The sequence below is a fragment of the Lontra canadensis genome, unplaced genomic scaffold, assembly GCF_010015895.1.
Source record: "Lontra canadensis isolate GAN:19392208 unplaced genomic scaffold, GSC_riverotter_1.0 scaffold24, whole genome shotgun sequence".
NCBI classification, from domain to species: domain Eukaryota; kingdom Metazoa; phylum Chordata; class Mammalia; order Carnivora; family Mustelidae; genus Lontra; species Lontra canadensis.
In genome coordinates this window covers 7133268-7158697 of record NW_022631018.1, presented here as the reverse complement: position 1 = coordinate 7158697, position 25430 = coordinate 7133268, and the positions used below count along the sequence as shown (strand labels likewise).

At 35.5% G+C, this 25430-nt stretch overlaps 1 protein-coding gene and 1 pseudogene across 1 annotated transcript in view; both read left to right on the top strand.

Annotated features, from left to right (window-relative positions):
• XPR1 (xenotropic and polytropic retrovirus receptor 1) overlaps nt 1-25430 on the top strand; it is a 237692-nt gene that overhangs the window by 96846 nt on the left and 115416 nt on the right. The gene's annotated exons all lie outside the window — the stretch shown is intronic.
• On the top strand, nt 1564-3373 carry LOC116870633 (annotated as a pseudogene).

Genomic DNA, 25430 nt, shown 5'->3' with positions numbered 1-25430 from the left:
ATTGTACATTATATATGTCTATTATAGCTGTGTGGTGAAATATCATATAACAATGTGCTATTGCGTATCTCTTCCCAGCTCTGTGTTCAGTGTGTTTTCAACGGTAGCTTGAAATGTGTCATGATTTATTCATACCACAGAAATTGGTAAATAGCACTAACCAGAGCTTGATTTATTGTTTTGTTGGATGTCTAGATTTAAGAAAGTGATGGAAAAATTAGCAGTAAAGCAGATTAAACTTAAAAGTTTGTTGTGTCTGAGGGGACCTGGATGTCACAGTTGATTAAGCCTCTGACTCTTGGTTTTAGCTCAGGTTGTGATCTCAGGGTCATGGGATCGAGCCCCACCTCAGGCTTCCTGTTTAGGGTGGAGTCTGCTTGGGATTCTCTATCCCTCTCCCCCATCTCTCTCCTTACATGCACACATGTGTGTCACGTTCTCTTTCCCTCTCTCTCTTGCTCTCAAATAAAATATTTGTTTTTAAAGTTTTTTGTATCCATTGCCTGTTCTTGTTAGTAACACAAAAATTGAGGAAATATTCTAAACTATAGGCTTACTTCATTTTATTGCATTTTACCTTACTGAGCTTCACAGATACTGCATTGTTTACAGATTGAAGGTTTGTGGCAATCCTGCATTAAGCGAGTTTACTGGCACTATTTTTTTCAACCGCATTCACTCACTTTATATCTTTGTGTCACATTTTGATTCTTGAGATATTTGAAACATTTTCATTATTATTATTTGAATTGCTTCAATTTCATGATAAAACGCTATTGGATGAGGAGTTACTTCCTATGGATGAGCAAAGACAGTGGTTTCTTTAGATGGAATCTACTCCTGGTGAAGATGCTGTGAAGAATGTTGAAATGACAACAAAAGATTTTGAATATTATATAAACATAGTTGATAAAACAGTGGCAGGGTTTGGGAGCATTGACTCCTAATTTTTAAAGACGTTCTCCTGCAGGTAAAATCCTATCATATGGCGTTATGTGCTACAGAGAAATCATTTGTGAAAGGAAGAGTCAGTCAGTACGGCAAACTGCCATACTGCCGTTCTTATTTTAAGAATTGCCTGAGCTGTTGGGCAGTGGTAGTTGGGCGGCCAGTCGGGGGGGTTGGGGCAGTCTCCCACTGCTTCCTGGCTGCAAGACTCCCAGGAAGGCCAGCCACTCAGTGCTTGTTGGGCATACCCATGGCCTCACCACATCTGTGTCCCTCACAGTGGCCACCATCACCTCCAAACCTGGGCATAGCAGTGCTCTAAGAAACTAGTGATCAAGAATTCTGAGAGAGGCCTAAATTGCCTGATAACTAATGTTCAGGACACCTGGCAGAAGCTTCTTGAGGCAGAAAAAGCCATACAAGTGGTATCTCCATCAGATAGAACTTGGAAAAACTACTAAGCTGTTGAAAATCTGTTCTCACAAAGTTTCCTCAACACTCTACAAACAGCTGTTCCAGGTCTGTGAAGATCATGTCCAAGCATAGATCGTTCAGTTTAGAGAAGACTCACCAGACAGTGTTTTAGTTTTAAAGAAGATTAGCACATGCTGGCAAGATCATTGCAGACAAATGATCATCATCAGAAGTATTGTCCTCTTTTTTGCTTTGTACTTATGTACTTCAAAATTCCATGCTTTCGTCTATCTGGAATATAGGATTGGAACTTTTAAGAAACCATATCATTAGTAATAAAATGGCTCAGAGTAAAAGTATTGGTGGAATTCTGCTATTAACAAGAAAGAAGCAGCAAAGCAGTGGCTAGAAGTTTATGAAAAGTCTGCTGAGTATGCTTTCTGACCTTCAGGTATATAAAGATTCATTTGACCTGAAATTTTTGGAAGAAATGAATTGTTTATATGCCGCAGAAGGCCAGATATCCTAACCATGTAAGTTAGCGTTTAGAGGAAGAAGATTGAGTAATCACATATTTAGACCACAGCACACAGAAACCACTGATTGCTTACACGGAGAAACAGCTACTCGGAGAACATTGAACAGCAGTTCTGTAGAAAGGGCTAGACCACCTCCTTGATGAGACCAGAGTGCCAACCTCACTCAGATATACCAGCCATTCAGCTGTGTGAAGCATGGGCAGCAGTGTCTGCTGCAGCATTGGAGTGACTACATCAAGACTTTTGGGACAACAATTGTTATCAGTCCTGGAAAAGACAGAACTATGGTACAGGACCTGCTAGATTTTAAGGATCATGTGGACCATGTGATAGAAGTGTGCTTTTTGAGGAACGAGAAGTTCGTCGCCTTGATGAAGGAATCCTTTGAAACATATATCAACGAAAAGCCAAATAAACCCTCAGAACTGATAGCAAAGCACATCGATTCAAAATCAGGAGCAAGTAATAAGCAACAGATGAAGAACTGGAGAGGATTCTTGACAAGGTAATGATAATATTCAGGTTCATTCACAGTAAAGATTTCTTTGAAGCCTTTTATAAAAAAGATTTAACAAAATGATTCCTCATTGGGAAAAGTGCCTCAGTAGATGGTGAAGAATCTGTCAAGTTTAGTCATCAAAACTAGAGCATGAATGTGGCGCTGCTTGCACTAGCAAGCTGGAAGGCATGTTCAAGGACATGGAACTCTCCAAGGACATCATGATTTGTTTCAAGCAGTATATGCAGAATCAGAGTGACACAGGGTCTATAGATCTAACAGTGAATAGAATTATGATGGCATACTGACCAACATATACACCTATGGAAGTGCATTTAACTCTAGAAATGGTTAAATTTCAGAAAGTATTTAAGACATTTTATCTCAGAAATTAGAAATTAGCTCAGAAAGCACAGTGGTAGAAATCTTCGGTGGCAAACTACATTGGGGAATGCTGTTTTAAAAGCAAATTTAAGGAAGGAAAGAAGTTCTAGGTGTCCATCTTCTGGATACTGGTGCTTCTCATGTTCAGTGAAGGGGGTAGGTTTAGCTTTGAAGAAATCAAAAGGGCCATGAGAATAGAGGACAGTGAGCTGCAAAGAACATTACAGTCCCTGGCGTGTGGCAAAGCACGAATTCTGGTTAAAGTCCCCAAAGGAAGGAAATGGAAGATGGGGACACATTCATGTTCAGTAGGGAATTCAAATACAAGTTGCTTTGAATAGCCAGATTGGGACGAAGGAAACCATTGAAGAATAAGTCAGTATCATTGATAGGGTTTCAGGAAAGACCGTATCAGATTGACTGTACTGTTGTCAGAATAATGAAGATGAGAAAGACTCTTCATCATAATCTTCTAGTTTCTGAATGTATAATCAGTGAAATTTCCAGGAAAGCCTAGAGATTTTAAAAAGAATTGAATTTCTTATAGACAGACTATATGGAGAGAGATGATCACCACTACATGGCCTGACTTGGCCAGCTGCTTTCTCTCATCGAGACACTAGAATGTATCTTCAGAGCAGTGAAGCATTTCTGTCCTATTTCCAAGACTTCTGAGATTGAGCCAGCAGAAAGACTTTTGGATTAGAAAGAAAAGATGGTTCTTGGATCACCCTTCACAAGCTTAAGGGTTTGCAAATGGGCATATGTGTCTTTCCCTCCAGTTCTCCCTCTTAACTGTTTAGCTGCTTAAATTGCTTTTGTTGCTTTGTGCAGAATGACTTTGAGATTGGACAAGAAGATACTGGTTAAAAGAGGTTCCTTTTTAAGATATTTCTCTTGTGGCAGAAAGCTGGAAGTTTGGTTTAGTGTCTGTGTGTGCTCACGAATGCATAGTTAAAAAGACCCTCTGTTGGGGCACCTGGGTGGCTCAGTGGGTTAAGCCGCTGCCTTCGGCTCAGGTCATGATCCCAGGGTCCTGGGATCGAGCCCCGCATCGGGCTCTCTGCACAGCAGGGAGCCTGCTTCCCTTCCTCTCTCTGCCTGCCTCTCTGCCTGCTTGTGATCTCTGCCTGTCAAATAAATAAATAAAATCTTTAAAAAAAAAAAAAAAGACCCTCTGTGCTGCGTTCATGGGCTACAGAGATGACTGGTGTACTCCTGAAGGAGTACCCTGCTCTCTTAGTTTTGGGACACTTAGTTTAGAAACAAGAGTCCTTTGTTGGCAGACATTGGGAAGAAACAATGTCAAAAGCTGGGTAATCAATTATGCAACATAAATATTGGCATCTGTTTTGTTTCCTTTATGTTCCATACATTTTAAACTATGATGACTGACGTTTTAGAGCAACGTTTCTCAGTGAGACCTCTGGTGTGTTGAGACAATACTGGGTCAGGTCTTCTTGCTGTGGTGAACCCATGAGCATCTTTGTTCTACTTCCGCTGAGTTGTTTCATGGGTTTTCCATTTAGGAGTTTGGAAGATAGTGTGTTTGTGTTTACACGTTTCTGAGACTGAGTCTAGCAGGCCCCCTGTTTTTTGCACTGGGGTAACTGCTGTTTGATTCTTTTCATTGCGTTGTTTGTACGATTGCTTTAGTAAAGTTTGTTTTAAGAGTTATGCCTCTCTTCTTTGTGCTATAACCACTGTAAAAAGTGTTATAGGAGACTTAAAGTCTTGATACTGTGAAGTAAAAGTTATTTTATTAAAAGATTAAAAGGATTTTGTTGGCACTGGTTTCATGTTTTGTGTATATATAGGTGCCATAACTGTAACAAAAATACTTTTCTAGTAGCATTTAAGAGTAATTACACAATAGTATACTCCATTTTGATTCAAAGGTACCGAAGGAATTTTTATCATGGTATAAATGTTTAAAGCAATATTTTCTGGAATATACCAAGTTTGTATAATTGGGTTTTATGCTAAATTATTAAGAAGTTCCTCCCTTTTAGAAACTTGCATGTTTAAAATATGACATTTTATGGGTTTCCTTGTGAAAATCCTCACAATTTAAGTAGTCACTATTTCTATATTTGTAAATTTTCATTTGTGAGTTCTATAGTATGTGGTCTATAAAAGACCAAACATTTTTATTTCTTAAATTTTATGTTCATTGTCTTTAGAGATTGTTAATATTATAATTTAATGTAAAATTACTCTGAACAAAATTAGTTTAATTGGCCTTAAAAAAAATAAAAGAATTGCCTGAGCCACCCCAACCTCCAGCAACTACAATCCTGATCAACCAGCCATCAACACTGAAGTAAGATCTTCCACCAGCAAAAAGATACAACTTGCTGAAAGCTCATTTTTTAGATATAAAGTATTTTAATTAAGGTATGTACATTTATTTTTTTAAGGCATAATGCTATCGCACATTTAAATAGACTACAGTATAGTATAAACATATTTTTCATATGCACTGGGGAACCAAAACATTCATTTGACTTGCTTGTTTGCAATATTAATTTTATTGGCAGTAGTCTGGAACCAAACCCTCCAAGGTGTACACGTATTATCTAATTCAGCAAAGAGGTTGCTTATATCATTGATGAATAAGTGAGGTTATGACATATATCATTGTTTCACTTTCCTTTTATTATTTAATGTAAATGAAAATATCAAATAACAGTAAGATTGGCATTATATTCATTTATCCGTTGCAGTCCTAAGTTGGCTTCTCAAGAGTTTGGCAAAATCAGTAGAGCATTGTGTGAGAATTAGTTGGCTCTAAGAAATTCACAATAAAGAGTATTGTATATTTTATTATAATTTCAAAATTGTGTCCTACAGCCTTCAAAATTTATAACAAACACACATTTCATACACACACCCCTGAGGGCTGATTGTTAAACATTTATCAGCACACCACTGTGTCTGGCACAGAACTAGCATTCATTAAATGCTGCTTTCTCTTCTCCTTTACTCCCCTTTGGCCTTTTCAAATAGAATTAAAATATCTGCCATACTTTGTGTAATCAGGGTTGGTGAAAATAAAAATAGCACAATAGCACTGACTTTAACTTCATGGCTATTATATTCTTTAGTATTATCATTTTCACCAGTATTAAAACATATCTTAGAAAGACAAATGAAGATTTGAGGGAGTATGGTTTTCTTTTGAATTCTGTTGCTGGGAGCTTTAGGTAAAAATACCAATATCCAATTATATTTCAAAGAGGGACATTAGAAGCATAAGGAATATAGTATGTATTGAATATCGAAAAGCAACTATGGATTATAGCACTTGTCAACATTTTCTTGAAAATGTTTTCCTATGAGTAATTTAAATTTTTGCTTTTATTTTAAAACTTTGGTCTTTATCTCCCTTCTGTCCCCCTTTCGCTTCAGTAAGGAAATGATCTTATTTAAAAAAAAAAAAAAATTAACACTGGTTACAGTCACAGACTGATTTTCTTTCACTCCAAAGGTGAATTATGGATTCTTTGACAACCTTATATTTTCTGTCATTATGATGATTTTTGTTCCCATTTTTAGTCTGGAATAACACATTTTTTTAAAGCTCCTGTTTGACAGGTTCTTGTTTTTTTGTTCTTTTTTTCCTTATACAGTAAGAGTATATTGTAGGGGTCATATAGTTACTCTTCTCACTTCCCCTACCTTTGTCTATTTTAAATAAAAGAAAACCAGCTGTATGTCTGTAGTGCATAGCTGATTGCTTTCAAACCTCCCAAAGGAGACAAACTAATTGCTAAACATTGAGAAGATGAAATGTTGAGATACCTTTCTGTGTGGATTTAATAGTTACTAATCACAGAGGAGTAAGCCTTTACACGTTTTAATCCTATTACTTCCAGAAGAATAACATAGAGTAATAGTGTTTCCTCCTCACGTATGTTTGCAAATATATACAGGAAGGATTGAATTATGTTGGCATCTTTGTAGAAAACTAAGTGACCATACGTATGTGGGTCTCTTTCTGAGCACTCTGTTCTATTCCACAGGGCTTATCATTCTGCCAGTATAGCACTTGTCTTTATTACTATAGCTTCATAGTAAGTCCTGAAATCAGACAGTATACATGTTCCAGCTTTTTCCTTCATTTTCAGAATTGTTTGGCCATTCTAGGCTTATTGCATTTTTAAATAAATTTTAAAATTTTGTCAAGTCTTGTAAAGAAAAAAAAACCTGCTGGGATTTTGATTGTGATTGCTTTGAATTTGTAAATCATTTTGGTGAGAACTGACATATTAACAATGTTGAACTTGTAATCCATGAACATGATGTATTTCTGCATTTATTTAAGTCTTGTTTACTTTGTCTTTGCAACGTTTTTAGTTTTCCTGGTAGTTTTAGTCCTCCACACTTTTTTACCTCTGTGCTTTTATATACAGATCTTGCATATATTTTTTAAAGATTTTATTTATTTATTTGACAGAGATCACAAGTAGGCAGAGAGGCAGGCAGAGAAAGAGGAGGAAGCAGGCTCTTGAGCTCAATCCCAGGACGCTGGGATCATGACCTGAGCCAAAGGCAGAGGCTTTAACCCACTGGGCCACCTAGGCGCCCCAGTATTTCATATTTTTGATGTTATCATAGATGATACTATTTTTAACTTTTATTTTCTAATTATTTGTTGATAGAATATAGAAACACAGTGGAATTTCCTGGTTAAGTTCACTGTGCTTACAGATTTCTAAAGACATGGTACATACACATTATGTTGTCTGTGAATAAAAACAGTATTAGTTTTTTTCATTTCTGATCCATGTGCCTCTGGTTTTTTTTTTTTTTTACAATTGTTAACCTGCAAGCTACAAGGCATTCCTTATTCATTTATGTATTTTTGTCTAATCATTAGTAACTTTTAAATTTGAGACCATAATTACCAATTTCTTACTATTAGTAAATAGAGGAACTCTTTGGTATAGCTTTTTTAATAAGGCCAGTCATTCAAAACATGTCTTTCATATCAGTACTTAGTAAATAAAACTTGGAATGAAGGTATTAGAAAATGTAAGTTTCTGATTTTTTACAGAAAACTGAAGCTATTTCTTCGAAGCTTCTTTTAAGCTACATCTTTTATCTGCTACTATTTAAAAATTTAAGACATATTTTATATTAGTAGATTTATTTTCTGAGCCAAGTAAGATTTACTTATAGAACAGCCAAATCTGCTGATAGCATTTTAAAATTTTGTGTGTTCTTACATAATATAGTTGTCAGGATGCATTACAGTTTTGTACATTTCCTGGAAATTAAAGGTAGGTCACTTTCAGAGGTAGAATAGTTCAAGTGAACTAATAGTTCACTTTGCAGTGTCAGACCCTCTTTCGTGTAAAATTGAAAGAGCAGATAGCAATAATCATTGAAATAAATCTCATCAGTATGTCTATAATTTTAAATGTATAAGGGATGTTGAGCTCATCTTTCCTATAGACTGTTGAAATTTGTTTCCATCAAGGAGGAAGGAGAAAGGAAGAGTTAATGTCTAAAGGGAATAAATGTCGTCCATTAGTCTGGGGATATGAGCTTGGACCCTTATAAATATCGAAAGCAATGTAATGATAGTATCATCTATGACACTTAGTAATGGAAAAAGAGGAAGGAGGTAGTCTGAATATGAGAGAAAATAAGATTGAGGCTTCAAGTGAAAGTTGAATGTTTATTGTATTAATAATTAACATTTACTTGCAGACTTGAATGCTAACCTTGGCTGGCAGAAGATGCAATGGGGTAGGAAAGGAATTTAGGTTATAAAGAAGAACTGACGAAATATGACAAAATAAAGGATAGTAATTAGCTTAGATGACTAAATTTTTGAAAGTATTATTCTCTCTCTTTTAAATTATATGGCTAAATTTCTTGGTTCTTTTGGTGTAGTTTCATCGTAGAAGTTAAAATGATATGGATACGGAAGTTTACCAGAAAACATTAGACAATGATGGTATGTCCCTATTCTTTATGTTTTCTGAGAGCTTTAGCAGTAGAAACTTTTTACCAAAAGGCATATGAAACTTACTGGATTTTCAACTTCAATATGGAATACTATTGAAATACTATTCCATACTATGGAAATATGAGAATACTATTACTATCATATTTCTTTGGAAATTTTTAGGAATTTCCTCATTGCTCTACCATACACCTTGGTTAAATAACTTGATTGTTGTGAAGAAGTTTGATTGACTATAATTTTAATTGAGGATTAACAGATCCTAGAGTCCAAACTCTTTCATAGACTGTGCCTCTGAAATGTCTTGATTGTGCAGTAAAATTGAGCAGTCTGTTATATTTTTTTTAAAATACAGCAATTTCCAAATCATAGGTCTCTGGCTTGTCACTAATTCTGATCACAAACATTATCAATGTACTTTTAAAGAATACTCAAAAATAAAAATGAAGGTGAGGTTACTGATAATGATTTTAGATAGTGAACGGTAGAGCTAAAAAATATTCTCCAATTTGATATTAAAACATTAAGCCTTAGAAACTGATACAAGTACCATGTAGTAAAGAAGTATCAGGTATCTAAAAGTTCCTTTTAATGATGTAAAAACAAAAGCCCAAGATAGTTGTGTAGAAAAAACATTGTGTTAGCAGTGGAATCTGAATTTGAATTCTGACTCTGCCACTTAGTTGACTTTTGGCAAATCACTTGGAGCCTGGCTTTGCTCTGTAAAAATGGTAATTGGGATTCTGACATTTCAAGATTCATGTGTGCAAGCCCTAGCACAAGACTCTAGCATAATGTAGATACTCAACAAATAATAATTGCATCTCTTTAAAAAACAAAATAAAACAATTAGTACTTGATAAGGTAATCATGTTTAAAAAGGCAGTACTGAAAATATTAGAACTGTCACTTCAGTTGTATTGCTAATAAATAATCTAAGAGGAAGAGCAATTTTCCTCTTTTTGGTAGTAATATCATTTGTATTGTTACCACTTTGACTTATGTCTATATTTTTCTAAAAAGATCTTATTTATTTATGTATTTGAGAAAGAGCACGAGCCAGGGTGAGGGGCAGAGGGAGAAGGGGAGCCTGATGTGGGTCTTAATCCCAGGAGTCTGGGATCATGACCTGAGCCAACGGCAGACTCCATAACCGACCAAACCACCAGGCACCCCTTATATAGGTGTATATATACCTATATAAGCTATATATATAGCTATATAATCAACCTACTGTATTTTGGCTGAGAGAAGGAAATGTCTTCCACTTCTAGTGTAGACCTAGCACAGTGCTAAACATACATTCCTATATATGGTTAACAAATGGGTGAGTATGTATTTTAAGTTGCACTTTTATTTCTTCAACTGTCACAACTGTTCTTACAGTTCTTCTACAGTATTGTTTCCTACCACTAAAACTCATCTGTCCTCAAACATGTCAAGCTTTTATTAGAGCCTTTGTATCTTCTATTCCTTTGTTCTCACATTTTTGCTAGGCTAGCTCCTTCCTTCTGGTTATTCAAGTCTCAATTCAAATAGCACCTCTTGACAGAGATGTTCTCTGACTACCCATTCTCAAGTCATTCTCTGTGCACTTGTTACAGTATCTGATTACCTGCTTTCATTTTCTTCATAGCCATTAAAGCAATCTGAGAGTACCTTAGTTTATTTAATTACTTGCTGATCATTCCTATAGAATATGAGTTCCATAAGAGGAGGGCCCTGGGCCCTAGTGTGTCTTATACTGTATAAATGGCCCCTTGTGGAAAAGTTAACATCATTTATTTTGATTAATAGTGTCTTTGCCTGTGTCCAAACTGTTTGTTTTATTTCTGCTAATTGACCCATATATGAGAGCTTATTTCTGTTCTCTCTAGTTTTTTGTTTGGAATTTTCCACAGTATAATGTTTTATAAAAGGAAAATATAATAATATAACTCATTATTACGGAAAAGTGCTTAATGATATGGAACCCACATTTGCCCTGTTTTCTTCTTTTTATATTTTAAAGTAACTTTGTAACAGTGGGCTCTTCTCCCTCAAAATTTTTCATGCCTCCTTTTTTGTTTTCTCTTCCTCTCCCCTCTCTCCATTACTCCCTTACCCCAATAGTTTACTTCAAAAGCCAAATGCACAATATTACAACCTGAATGGAATGAGGAGGGCACCTACATGGTAGGGAGTGGGTCACTGCAACCACGGAATACTGGTAACACACAGAGGATTGATCAAATAAGTAAATATGTTGAAGGTGATAGGAGCTAGGTTTCTTTTAGGGAAGGAAATCACAGATATGGAGAAGGGTAAAACTAGAATGAACCCTATGGTGTTGGGCTGGCATTGGAGATACTACGATGAGCTCATGGTTTTCAGCATACGTAGGTAGACGTGGTATGTGGGTATGTATATATATGTCATTAACTCTGTGTCCTAAGAGGGATTGGCAATCAGCACTGCAATAACAGTAAACACACTGAGTGTTCAGGTGTTAGTTTGTAGATATAATTAGTCCCACTCTAACACATGTTTTGAAAACATGAGTCTGCTGCAATACAATTACTGGATTAGGGAAAAGGTAGACCACAGCGTGAATTTTGTGTTTATTTATATGTGGTTTCACCCTTAAGAAATACAAGGTGAACTCAGGTGAACCAAACTGTAGAAAGACATAAAATGCACACATGTGCACACCTTAACATTTAGCATTTACCTTATTTTACTGCTTATGTTATGTGCCATACCCATCCACATTTGGTATAAACTTTCCCTGACGTGATATAGCTAGCCTTCTTCATAGCACAGTGATTTACAAACTTCAGCCCTTCACACAGCCATTTCCATAAGCAACCTTTAGATCTGGTTGAAGGTCAAGTGCCATGTTTACTGTGGCATTTGTGTATTTCCTAGCCATTTACCATAGGTAAAAGTGTGTTGCTTTTTCTATTAGGTTCTTTTTTTAAAAGGCCTGATGAGTGTTTTGAGTATGTGCTCCTAACCCCTTTAACCATAAGCCCTTTGGTTTTTACGAAGTGACTTTATATAGTTGCAGTGATTTTAAGGAACATGTATGTCACCCTATAGAATTGACTGAACCTTTCTTCACTAAACAAACCAGAATTCTTTGGAGAAGTGCCTGTTGCAGGACCAGGAAAGGTAGCATACAAGATGAGCCTGGAATACATTTTTGTGCCACAAAGTAAGGAGGTGCTTGAAGAATGGTGGGGACACATCAAAAGGGATAGAGAAGCCTTGAGAGGTTTTGGCTTCCACTGGCCAAATCTAGGATATTTTAAGCATCAAAGTGAATAATGATGGTAACAAATGGAGATCTGTAAATCTATACCCACATAAATTTTAAAATGAGTACATTTAATTCTGAGGAGGAATAGAATATTTGCACTGCTTCATACTATGTCTCCACAAAATACTTACTAATTACAAAAGGGGAAATGAAAATAAATGAGTAAATTTAAAACTTGATTTGGAATAGAATATGGTCTCAAAGGACCTGCTTCACAAAATGCTTATTAATTACAAAGAGGGAAAATAATTCATAATGGAGAAGTGGCCACTTTAATGGTACTATCTTAATCAAATAATGAGTTAACATTACCATTAATTGAACAAATCAAAAATCATGTGCCGTTTGGTCAAATGCAGTAAGAACACAGCATCACTTCTGTGAGATTCCTGCCAAAGATGCATAACTTGAATTTAATCTTGAGGAATTTTCGGATAAACCCAACTTGAGGGACAGTTTATAAAATAATTGCCTGTTATCTTCTAAAGTATAAAGGTCATAAAGTTTAGGAAAGAACTAAAGATTCAGGAAAGATAGAAGACTCTAAGAAGACATGACTGCTAATGTGACAGGTAATACTGGACTGAATCTTTTTAGTATAAAGCATACTATTGTAACTTTTGGAGAAACTTGAATGGGGTCTGAAGATTAAATGGTGTATGTATCAGTATTTATTTTCTGGGTTTTTGTTGTTGTTGTTGCATTGTAATTATGGAGGAAATGGCATTGTTTATAGAAATATACTCTAAATTATTTGAGGGTGATATCAGTTTGCAACTTTTAGATGTTTTAGGAAAATGAAAGATTTATTTTTACTTACCTGGTTTTTCTCTAATGTGTCATTTTTCCATATTGACAGTCAATTCTCTGACTCCAGGTGGGTGTCCGGTAATTTAGTTATATTTTGATACCACTTACCTAGAATTAGCCATCAGATCACATAAGCTTAAGGGTCAGTCCTGTGGGACTTTAGGTGCTAGCTGCAAGTAGAGTCCTCAGGCACCCATACTTCTGCCTGTCCAATTGAAATTCTGGTGATTGCCACGACCCACTTCCTCTCCAAGTTCAGTAATTCAATAGAATGACTCGCAGAATTCAGGAAAGTGCTCTACTTAATATACTGGTTTATTATGAAGGATATACTCTGGACCAGTGAAATAAAAGAGATGCATAGAGCAAGATATTGAGGGGTGGGGTGGTTGATGCAGAGCTTCCATATCCTCTCTAGGCACACACATTAATATATTCACCAACCCAGAAACTGTCTAAACCCAATTGCCTAGGGGTTTTTATGGAGGCTTCATTATATAGGTTTAATTGATTAAAATACTGGCCGTAAAAAAAATAATAATAAAATAAAATAAGGTAAAATACTGACCGTAGGTGATTGAACTTAGACTCTAGCCCCTTTCTCTTCACTGAAGGTTGGGAGTGGGGCTGAAAATTCTAACCCTCGAATCACTGACTTGGTTATTCTGGTGACCAACCCTCATCTTGAAGTTATCTAGGGGGCCTACCTTTCATCTCCTCATTAGCATAAACTCAGCTAAGACCTGATGGGGCTTGTTTTTGAATAACAAAAGACACTTGGCTCACACAGGAAATAACAACAGTTTTTTGAGCTCCTTCTGGGAACCAGGGAAGACTACATGTTTATTTTTAATTATACCATACTACTAGCACCTATCTGTCACTTGAGATTGTTTCAAAAGAGAAAGTTTTTATTATTTATTTATTTATTTATTTATTTATTTATTTATGATTTGATTTACTTATTTGAGAGGGAGAGAGAGAGAATGAGGAGGTGCAGAGGGAGAGAAAAAGAGAGAAGCACACTCCCTGCTGAGTAGGAAGCCCTACTTGGGGCTAGATCCTCAGGTGCCCTGAGAAAGTTTTTTTTTAAATAAAGGTATTCTGTCTCCCAAAATTTAAAAATGAAATCAGCAAAATCTAGGCAAAAAAGGGAATTCCCATGTTCCTGTTCACAAATGAGCTTACTATTAATATTGGAAACTAAGATATAAACATCTGGATAAATAATATTGATTTTAAAAAAGGATTTGAGCATAATACTCAAAAGAGTTGGGCTAAGGGAGTAAATGAATAGCTGCTGAATTATTATCTATAATTATATAACCTGTATTGCTAAGCTTTTTAGGAGATTGAGTACCCAATCAGTAAAAAGATTTCTTGCGTACAGGTACCTTTAAGAAACCATTTATTTATTCCTGCTAATATGAACACTATCTTCATTACAAAGTATACAAAAACAAGAATTTTAAGATAAAGATGAGAGGCAGGCAGAAGAGGGAGAAAGAATCCTAAGGAGGCTCCATGTCCAGCATGGAGCTGGACATGGGGCTCAATCTCACAATCCTGAGATTATGACCTGAGCTGAAATCAAGAGTCAGAGTCTTAATCGACCAAGCCACCCAGGTGCCCCTTCAGTATATTTTAAAATAATTTATTTTATGTTAATTATTCTAAATGAGTTTTTTTTTTTTAAAGATTTTATTTATTTATTTGACAGAGAGAGAGATCACAAGTAGGCAGAGAGGCAGGCAGAGAGAGAGGAGGAAGCAGGCTCCCCGCTGAGCAGAGCCCGATGTGGGGCTCAATCCCAGGACCCTGGGATCATGACCTGAGCTGAAGGCAGAGGCTTTAACCCACTGAGCCACCCAGGTGCCCCCCCTTTTTAAGTATGTTAATTATTAACACTATCGTGAAATGATAAAAATAATGCAATTTATTAACAAGTTTGATGTCCTTCTTTCAAGGGAAAATCCATGGATTAGAGGGGTACAGTGGCTCACAAGCAGTGGAGCATTATTCTTAAGGGATTTTGGATAAGAGCAGACTTTGTAGAGCCTTAGAAGGGGCAACTCCGAAACAGGGTGTGATTGGCTAGAAGGTTGAGGATTTCCTGATAAAGCTACCAGGTCTTCTTTTCTAGGGCAATGTAAGTTACCTAAAACTGAGTTGGAGGATGGTTTTTGGTTTATGTTAGATTTCACTGATAGGTGTTTCCCGGAAGTGCCGGCTGACTTAGGTTTAGATTGGTGATGTGGGCAGGGCTACTGGATCGGCCTCCCTTTTGGGTCCCAGCATATTAAATAACTTTATCAGTACAAAACCATTTTTTAAAAATCAGAACAATGTGATAGAATAGGCTTAATTTTTTCAATTGATATTTAATGCACAGACCATACAGTTCACCTATTTAAAGTATATAATTCAGTGCTTTTTAGTATCTTCATGGAGTTGTATAGCCAGCACCACAGTCAATTTTGGAACATTTTCATTACCACCCCTCACTCCCCCCACCATTTCTGTACCCATTAGCAGTTACTCTTTTCTCCTCTTTATGTCCTGCAGTTGTAGACAACCACTAATCTGCTTTCTATCTCTATGGATTTACCTATTCTGGATGTTTAAAACTATAAATGCAGTCATATAATATGTGGTGTTTTGTGACTAGCTTCTTTCACTTAACAAAATGTTTTCATAGTTCATTCACGTTGTAACAGGTATCAGTTTTCATTCCTTTTAATTGCCAGATGATATTCTATTATATGAATATCCATATTTTATTTAGCTGTGTATCAGTTGATGAACATTTGGGTTACTACCACCTTTTGGCCATTATAAATAATGCTGATACAAACATTTACGTACAAGTTTTTATGTACCCTTATGTTTACTGTTCTCTTGGGTATATAGCTAGATGTGAATTCTGGGCCACATGGTAACCATATTTAGTCAACTGTACTAATTTACTTTCCCATCAGCCATGCATGAGGGTTCCACTTTCTCTATCCTTGCCACTTATTATTTTTAGATTATAGTCATCATAGCAGTATGAAATAGTATGCCATTGTGGTTTTAATTTGCATCTTCCATCTTCTGAACCTCTTTTCATGTACTTATTAGTCATTTATATCTTTTTTTAAGGATGATTTATTTATTTGAGAGAGAGAGAAAATGTGAGCCAGCAGGGGTGGGGTCCTGCTGGGAGGGACAGAGGAAGAGGGAGAGAAAGAATCTCAAGCAGATTCCCTGCTGAGAAGTGAGCCTGATGAAGCCGGATGCTGGGCTGAGTCTTTGCACCCTAAGATCATGACCACAGCTGAAATAAAGAGTAAGGATGCTTAACTGACTGAGCCACCCAGGCACCCCACCATTTATATCTTTTGGGAGGTAATGTCTATGAGATCCTTTGCCAGTTTTAAATTTGGTTGCCTTTTTATTATTATTTTTAAAGATTTTATTTATTTTTGCAAGAGAGAGAAAGAGAAAGAGAACAGGAGCTGAGGGGGAGGGGCAAGGGAGAAGCAGGTCCCCCACTGGGCAGGGAGCCCTATGTGGGACTCAATTATGACCTGAGCTGAAGGCAGATGCCACCCAGGCACCCCTGGTTGTCTTTTTATTATTAAGATTTAGAGTTCTTTATGTATTCTGAATACAGATCCCTTGTCAGTTATAGAATTTGCAAATATTTTCTCCTATTTTGTGGTTGTCTTGTCTTTTTCTTTCTTTTTTTTTTTGATGTCCTTTGAATCACAAAAGTTTTAATTTTAATGAAGTCTAATTTATCTATTTTTTCCTTTCATTGTTTGTGCTTTCACTGTCATATTTAAGAGGACTCTGCCCAATCCATGGTCACAAAGATTTTTCTATTTCTTTCTAAGAGCAGTGTACTATTATCTATGACACTTAGTAGTGGAATGGAACACTGGCAAAAAAAGAAGGTCCTTAGTCCATTTTGAGTTAAATTTTGTATATGATATAACATAGGACTCCCACACCATTCTTTTGCATGTGGATAATCAGTTGTCCCTTCACCATTTGTTTAAAAGACTTCTTTTCCTCATTGAACTGTCTTGGCACCTTTATTGAAAATCAATTAGCCATTAATGTAAGGCTTTCAGTTATATTCCATTGCATCTGTATGTGTATTGTTATTCAGTATTCTGTATCTTTAATTATTGTAGTTTTGTAATAAGTTTCGAAATCAGGAGTGTAAGTTCTTCAACTTTACTCTTCTTTTTTCAGGATTGTTTTAGATATTCTATGTTCCTTGTATTTCTATAAGAATTTTAGGATCAGCTTGTCTATTTTGGTAAGGAAACTGGCTGGGATTTTGATAAGGATTATTTTGAATCTACAGATCAATTTGGGAAGTATTTCCATACAATATTAAGTCTTTGATCCGTGAACACGGGATGTCTTCCCATTTATTTAGATAGTCTTTTAATTTCTTTCAAGCAATGTTTTATAGTTTATGGAGTATAAGTTTTACACTTCTTTTGTTAAATTTATCCTAAGTATTTTATTCTTTCGGATGCTTTTGTTAGTGGAATTGACTTATTAATTTCATTTGAAATATTCTTAGTTTTTAATATCGATATTGAAAGTTCTTTTCCTAAGTTGAGCTTATTTTGATGTTTTGTTTTTCTGGTCATCATATTTGGAAAAGATAACCTCGCAAAGAAAAGTAGATCCAGATGCAAGTAGTTGTAAGTCTATAAAATTGTTCACCAATTTTTTAGTGTGCAGACAGGAGCGTTTATGTGTGTGTTTTTCAGGAATAACAATTTAAAAAAATCAAATCTCATTTCCAAATGTTGTTTTTCAAAAAGCTGTCTTCATTATTGCAAACCACTTTTGAAAAGCACATGCTTTCTTACTGATTGTTGAAATGTTACCCTTACTTTAGAAGGACAGATTGAATTTTTTTTTGTTTTTATATTTGAGTTTATGTTATACTACTGACAGTCACTTGTTACAGAAAAGGTCAGAAAATATGGAACTTCTTTCTGGTTTTAAGCTCAACAGCTTTTTAATTAAAAGTACTGTGACATGAGATAACCAACCCACTTTTGTGTTCAACAGATGATTTTTTTTTAAGGTTTATTTCTTTTAGAACGAGAGAAAGAGGGCATGAGCAGGGGGAGAGGATGAGGGAGAGAAAGAATCTTAAGTAGGCTCCAAGCCCGAAGCACCCAGGGTTCGATCCCATGACTCTGAGATCATGACATGAGCTGAATCAAGAGACAACCAACTGAGCCACCCAGGTGTCTCTACAAATGATTTTTATTGTTAGCTTATCTTATTACAAACTACTATAAGGATTTCATTACATTTTTTCATACTACATTTTAAAGGTATTGCTTTATTAAAATAATTAATGACCTCAATGAGTTTGTGCAGCCCTTGAGTTCTTCTTTCTTCAATATATTTATTGCAATAACTTGCTTGTGAATGATACAATGGAATATTTTTACAAATTCTGTTCTTCCTCTTTTGCTCACCTTAATCCTGTAATTCTTTTTATTTTAATTATAAAGAAGTTGATTCATCTATTTATAAGTGTTTTTTCATTAAACATTTGCTTTTATTAAAGAGGTTATTTGCTATTAAGAGTATATGTTCTGCAATACATTTTTCCTTAGTGTATCACCAAAAAATTGTTCTTGTACTTCACCATTAAAGTAAAATATGGCAATTTCATAAGCTGAGACATACTAGAAAATCTGAAAATAGAAAATTTTTTATTCAACCACATAGGCAACATTGTATAATTTATTCTTTTTATTTTTTCAAGCCATTAGGCAGTTTTTTATGTATTTTTCAGTAGTGTATAATGAAAAGCAAATGTGTTTCTGTTTCCATATATTTTCTGTGCATTGCTTTAGCATTTTTCTTTCCATGGCAGGAGGAATCCATTTCCTCAGTGGTATGTGGCTCTTTGTAACTGTGACGAAGTTGCAGAAGTGGCTTCTAAACATTTTTTTTTATTATGCTATCTAAAATTTTATCAAATACTTTTAATATATTATGACTTTAAGTCATTGCTGACAAATTCATGAAGTTTTATCTCCATGTTTATGTACTTAGTTGTTAAATGCCTATATATCTGATAGCTTCATACTTTTAAAAAAGATTTTATTTATTTGACAGAGAGCACATGAGTGTTGGGAGGAAGGTAAGGGGTGTATGGAGAGGGAGAGAGACAAGTGGATTCTGCGCTAAGCCCAGAGCCTGACTTGGGGTTGAGACCCACGACCGTGAGATGATGACCTGAGCCAAAATCAAGTATAGGACGCTCTACCAACTGAGCCATCTAAGCACCCCTAGCTTCATACTTGCATTAGCTAGAAAACACACACTACAGTAAATACCTAAGACAAAGTTTATTGTTGATAACAATGGATATAAACCCATATTTCAGATAGCCTTACTGCTATTTTTGAATTTCATTAGTCAAATTTGTCAGGTCTGGATTAGATCATTTCTAATTTTGCTTCAAAGTGTGACTGATTTTGATATATTGAGAATGGAAGTGTTAGCTCCCCTCTTTTTATGTTGTTTGCTTATGCTTATGTTATTAAGGTATTCTATCCATGGCTTTGTTTTATTTATTTATTTATTTATTTATTATTTTTTTTTTGCAGTACTTTTTAAATATTTCAGTTCGGTTTTTCAGTAGACAATTTATATAGGTTGTATGATCATTTTTTAAAAGATATTATTTATTTATTTGCGAAAGAGAGAATGAGAGATGGCACAAGCAGAGGGCGGAGCAGAGGGAGAAGCAGGCTCCCCCGTAGGCAGGGACGGGACTCGATCCCAGGACCTTGGGACCATGACCTGAGCCAAAGGCAGATGCTTGACCGTCTGAGCCACCCAGGCGCCCTATATAGGTTGTATAAAAATGCAAAAAACACTGTACACAGTGAGAGTAAGTTTTCCTTCCAGTCCTTTTCCCTAACTACATGGTTCTCCCCATAGCATCCCTACTATAAATTTCTTACAATTTCTCTTTTATTTTACATTTATTTTTTCCTTTTTAATATATTGTGGAGATTATTCTGTAGTATACGAACAAATACCTTGTTAAAAATGTTACATAATATTGCACTGTAAGAGTTTCTTGTTTGGGTGCCTGGGTGGCTCAGTGGGTTAAGCCTCTGCCTTCAGCTCAGGTCATGGTCTCAGGGTCCTGGGATCGAGGCCCACATCGGGCTCTCTGCTCAGCAGGGAGCCTACTTCCCCATCTTTCTCTGCCTGCCTCTCTCCCTACCCGTGATTTCCCTCTCTGTCAAATAAATAAATAAATAGATCTTTAAAAAAAAAAAAAAGTTTCCTGTTTATTTAATGTTATTCTTATGGGCATTTAGGTTCTTTTCAGTCTTTTGATATTACAAACTATGCTGTAAAGACTATTTTACATATGTTGTTTTATATTTGTGTAGGTATATCTGTAGGATAATTGCTAGAAATGAAAATTGCTAATAAATTGCCATCTATACTAGTTGTGTTTTTAAAGACTGATTTATTTGAGAGCGAGTGTGGGAGGTGAGGAGGGACAGAGGAAGAGAGAGAGAATAAGCAGACTCCCCAATGAGTGTGGAGCTGCACACAGAGTTTGATCCTAGGACCCTGAGATTATGACCTGAGCTGAATCCAAGAGTTGGATGCTCAACTGACTGAGCCACCCAGGTGCCCCCATAGAAGTCATTTTTCATGATCTTATCAGGGATGTATGGGTGCTGTTTTCCTTCACACCTTCATTAACACATTTTATTATCAGATTTTATTTTTACTTAATAGATACATACAAAAAACCTGGGTCACTCGGTTTTAATTTGCTTTCTCTTACCTTGAGTGAAACTGAACTTTAATAGATGTGCACATTTTTTTTTTTTACTCTGAATTGGCTTTCTATAACTACTACCCAGTTTTTTTCTCTTGGGTTGTTGCTTTTTAAAAAATTATCAGAGACACTCTTCATCTATTAAGGGAGTTAGGCCTTTGTTACATGATTCGCATATACTTTTTACCCAATTTGTGGTTGAGGTTTTGACTTGTGATGATTCTTTTGTCATTCAGAAAATGATTCTATTTTTAAGCAAATGAATTTATAAAACTTTTCTCTTATGATTTGAGACAGTTAAAAATTCTTTTGTATTTCCTTCTAGCGCTTTTGTAGTTTCACTATTTATGGTTACTCTTTGACTTATTTAGAATTTTTTCGTTGTAAGGTATGAGGGAGATCCAACTTATTTTTTCTTTCCCATATGGTAACTTACCTTATTTGATGGAAATGCTAGCAGTAATGTTTTTAATTTGCTTATGCATTTTGTGAGAGTAATTTGACATTTAAAAAAAAAAGATTTTATTTACTTATTTATTTGTCAGAGAGGGAGAGAGAGAGAGACAGAGAGAGAGCGAGCGAGCAAGCGAGCGCACAAGCAGGAAGAGTGGCAGGCAGAGGCAGAGAGAGAAGCAGGCTCCCTGACGAGCAAGGAGCCTAATGCGAGACTCAATCACAGGGCCCTGGGATCATGACCTGAGCTGAAGACAGGGGCTTAACCCACTGAGCCACCCAGGCGTCCCTGACATTTTATAATATGGTCCACGAACCCACTTACTAAGGCACCTGCTAACCTCAGTGTTGACTTGAATGAATGAGCCAGGGTTTTGTGTGGTTTTTTTTGTTTGTTTGTTTTTGCTTCTGTTTTGTCTCATCCTCTGTGTTGTAGAATTCCCATTTTTCTCTTAGGATATCTCAAATATTAAAGGTAAACATGACCATGAAACAGACTATGAACCAAGTAGGGGTATTAACTTTTTATCTTTATTATACATATTAGTAAAGCTTACTTTTTGTTTGAATAAAATGTACAAATGGATAATTTAATATGTTCTTGCCCATCCCATGTGATTCAGTTTCAGTTACCCCACTCTGGAGACCACTTATCTCCACTATGACTATTATAAGTTCCAAAGAGGGATATTTAGTATAAATGTACTTCTTAAAAAAATAAATATACATTTTGAGTGACTCTTTATATTAAGTGCTAGAATGGCAATCAAGTGGCATAAACATGACATTGGTTGTGTTTCTATTCTAGATTTTTAGCGTATGCATCTCTAAAATGAGTTTCATATCTGGGAATATCTCAGGTATTTTGAACTCTAAAATTATTTCAGTGGTATTAGAATGCTTTGTAGAGAAAGCTTTCAAGATGGCTGTATTTTAACTAGCGAAAGGATGTGCAGAAAGGTTATATGCATATAACTGGATGCCAGACATACTCAGGATAATTGAGAAGTAGATCCACCACATTGGTACAGTCCTTTGTCTTTCTACTGCTGTATTGCTTCTGTCTAGGAATAATGGAAAGAATTAGACCTTGTACAAGCACTTAGTTGGTAAGTGGCAGAGCTAGGATTTAAACTTAGGCAGTCTGGCCTCCAGAACCATTTTTTTCCCCCAGCAAATAGTATAGTGCATCAAAATCTAAATAATCTTTACATTTCCATCAGCTCCAGCTAGTCTAATCTCCCTACATACACTGTGCTGATTTCAATATTCAGTTCTAGGACCTTATGTAAACTGTTTCCCTTATTTGTTTATATCTCTTCTGTTCTCTCCGACTTCTAGATTTTTCCTTACCTTCAAAAATCCAGATCAAGTTCCATCTGATACTACTTTCAAATATATGCCCCCTTTTCTGAACTTCTAATGTATTGATAGTATTGTGGGTTTTACCATTACATCATTCTTGTAATGGCATTTATGGCATTAACTTACAGTTTTCAAGGAGATGATGAAACCTTGAAATCTAAAAGAAAGTAGAAAAAAAGGAAAAATAACCATAGAAAACAGAAGACCGCTAAGATACAGAGTTTAAACTCACTGTGGTTAGATAGCATTACCATTAATAGAATTGAGAGTAGAACTTAAAATTTTCTGTTTGCTGGTCCACAGTCCTTTTCATCGTGCCATTCCGCTTCCCAATATTTAGTAGGTTACAACTTATTACTTGTTACCTTAATAGCTAGGAAGATTGCATTTTTTGGTGCTATAGACATACCCTAATGCTATGAGTTCAATAAGGCAAAAATGACTTTCCAAAGAACATTATATAGGTACATAACAGATGTTTTCTGTGCAACTTGGTGATAATGGAAAGGAATGAAATTAAAATTAGGAGGAATGAGGATAGATTTGATAAATCTTATTACTTTTCTGATGTACACATCATAGTGTAATATCATTAAGGAGAGGAATGATGAATCTGGTGCATAATCAACATGCAGTAGGCATTGATTGGGTATTTTAATTGCCAAATATAATTCTATATAAGAGATAAACTTTAATGTTTCGGCCTCAGGTTTGAGATGTAAACTTAAAAGAATAGGATATAATTTCAGAAAATTTTTAAAGAAATTGTCATTACTGTTAAGTATTTCTAGCAGTTTTTTTTTAAAAACATTTTATTGAAACTGTAATTTGAAAATAAATTATAGTAAATAAGGCTTATAGTGGCTTAAAACTAAAAGAGGAAAGAGGTGATTTCAGGGGGAAAAATCATCCATAAGTAAGTTTTCACTTTATATCCTACATTAACATGTTTATATCTTTTGCCCTTTATTTCTTATGTTGGGGTGAAAAAAAATGAAGCAATGTGCAAATGGATTACAAATATATTGTTTTATAACTCCCTTTAACAGAAGTTTTATTCATAACCCTGTTTAATACAAGTTTTATCTGTTATCAAATAAATTTGCCCCCAGACATGGTGACGAAAGAGTCATGATGCTGAAGCTACAAATGCTCGACTCAAAAGGGAAAAAAAGCAAATTTTAAAGAACTTTCTTTTGTTCCTTTTCTCTTAAGACCTTTCATTCTTCATTTGACCAAATTCTTGTTAGAACCTACAAATCAGGTAGGTGCTCCTAGATGACTCTGTTAGTTAAGTGTCCAACTCTTGATTTCAAGTCAGGTCATGATGCCAGGGTTGTAAGATCCAGCCGTGCATCAGTCTGTGGGCTCAGAGGGGAATCTGCTTGATATTCTCGCCCTCTCCCTTTACCTTTCCCCCTGCTCACATTCTCTTTCTCTGTCTCAAATAAATAAATCTTAAAAAAAAAAAATACAAATCAGTTTTTGGATTTAAGAGGAAGAAGGAAGTCTTAGTAAGTTCCAAACACAGTTTCTCTTTCCTATTTTTCAAAAAGAAAGAAGTTTTTGTATCTTTGTAATAAGCTTTGAAATACAGCATTAAAAAAAATTGAATTGCTGACAGTTTTAAAGCAGTATAAGTAGAAGAGCTTTAATAATAAGAAAAAGCTCCCACCTCCCACTCCTATTCAAATTCAGTAGGAAATTGAATTTAGATACCATAAGGATGACTGGTTAGAAAATAACTGAAATCTTATTCATTAAAAGGTAATGGGAATTAATTGTAGTTTTCAAGGCACAATGAACTGTTAAAAGATGGATATATTTAGTCATTTTGATAGTGTAAGAATTGTAAAAATATGTAAAATCATAATTTTCAGTGCATTTCTCTTTGTTGCAGATTCCTATAGAATATTAACTAGGTAAAAGTTGCCTGTGGCTTCTCATTGTATATATTATTTTTAAACAAGTATTTGTTGGTCTTTTAATGTAATAATTTCCAAATAGTTATAGGAGATAGGGAGTTAGAAAAACTTGCTTGTCTGGCATAGTTAATATTTTTCCACTTCTTTCCAGATATATAGGCATTTGGGTTATGATAAAACTTTACTTGGGGGCACCTGGGTGTCTCAGTCGTTAAGGGTCTGCCTTTGGCTCAGGTCATGATCCAGGGCTCCTGGGATAGAGCCACACATCCAGCTTCCTGCTCAGTGGGAAGTCTGCCGCTCCCTCTCTCACTCCCCCTGCTTGTGTTTCCTCTTTCACTGTGTCTCTCTCTGTCAAGTAAATAAAATCTTAAAAAAAACAAAAACAACTTTGAGTTAATTCCTTACTTTTTAATGGTACTTTTACATTCATCAACTCATTGAGAACACTGAGAAACAGGGTATTATAGCAGATAAGTTTGGCCCAAGACCTGGACTATAATCCTTCTTATGCCACTAACTTGTGTACTTGTGTCCATGGACAACTTTCCTAACTTCTTTAGGCTTATTTCTCCATTTTAAAACTGGGAATAAAAATATTACCTGCCCTCTGGTTGTAAATGTTAAGAGAGATAATCCACACAATTTATTATAGAACATACTAAGTATTCAATAATTGCTAGCTACAATTTTATTCTCTTTTAAACAATTTTTTAAGTTTCCATTTTAAAACTGTAAGTATTCTCATATTCTTTGACTTTTCTCTTAAGAGTTAGTGTTATGGGAGCACCTGGGTAGCTCAGCTGGTTGAGCATCTGCTTTCTGCTCAGGTCCTGATCCCGGGGTCCTCAGATGGAGCCCTGCATCTGTCTCCCTGCTTAGCAGGGAATCTGCATATCACCCCCTCCTTCCCGCTCGTACTCTCTCTCACTATCTCTTGCCTCTCTCAAACAAATAAAAAAAATTTTT